Raw genomic sequence first — 965 nt, 5'->3', positions numbered from 1 at the left:
AAGCTTTTTCTGCATCTATTGAGATGATCATGTGGTTTTTATTCTTCAATTTGTTAATATGGTGTATCACATTGATTGATTTGCATATATTGAAGAATCCTTGCATCCCTGGGATAAATCCTACTTAATCATGGTGCATGATCCTTTTAATGTGCTGTTGGATTCTGTTGCTAGTATTTTGTTGAGGATTTTTGCATCTATGTTCATCAGTGATATTGGCCTGTAGTTTTCTTTCTTTGTGACATCTTTGTCTGGTTTTGGTATCAGGGTGATGGTGGCCTCGTAGAATGAGTTTGAGAGTGTTCCTCCCTCTGCTATATTTTGGAAGAGTTTGAGCAGGATAGGTGTTAGCTTGTCTCTAAATGTTTGATAGAATTCGCCTGTGAAGCATCTGGTCCTGGACTTTTGTTTGTTGGAAGATTTTTCATCACAGTTTCAATTTCAGTACCTGTGATTGGTCTGTTTATATTTTCTATTTCTCCCGGGTTCAGTCATGGAAGGTTGTGCTTTTCTAAGAATTTGTCCATGTGCATTTCTAAGAATTTGTCCATTTCTTCCAGGTTGTCCATTTTATTGGCATACAGTTGCTTGTAGTAATCTCTCATGATCCTTTGTATTTCTGCAGTGACAGCTGTTACTTCTCCTTTTTCATTTCTAATTCTGATTGATTTGAGTCTTCTCCTTTTTTTTCTTGATGAGTCTGGCTAATGGTTTATCAATTTTGTTTATCTTCTCAAAGAACCAGCTTTTAGTTTTATTGATCTTTGCTATTGTTTCCTTCATTTCTTTTTCATTTATTTCTGATCTGATCTTTATGATTTCCTTCCTTCTGCCAACTTTGGTGTTATTTTGTTCTCCTTTCTCTAATTGCTTTAGGTATCAGGTTAGGTTGTTTATTTGAGATGTTTCTTGTTTCTTGAGGTAGGATTGTATTGCTATAAACTTTCCTCTTAGCACTGCTTTTG

This window comes from Physeter macrocephalus, chromosome 17 (assembly GCF_002837175.3).
Source record: "Physeter macrocephalus isolate SW-GA chromosome 17, ASM283717v5, whole genome shotgun sequence".
In the NCBI taxonomy this organism is placed as follows: domain Eukaryota; kingdom Metazoa; phylum Chordata; class Mammalia; order Artiodactyla; family Physeteridae; genus Physeter; species Physeter macrocephalus.
The sequence above is the reverse complement of the archived record's forward strand: the minus strand, read 5'-3'. Positions refer to the sequence as shown.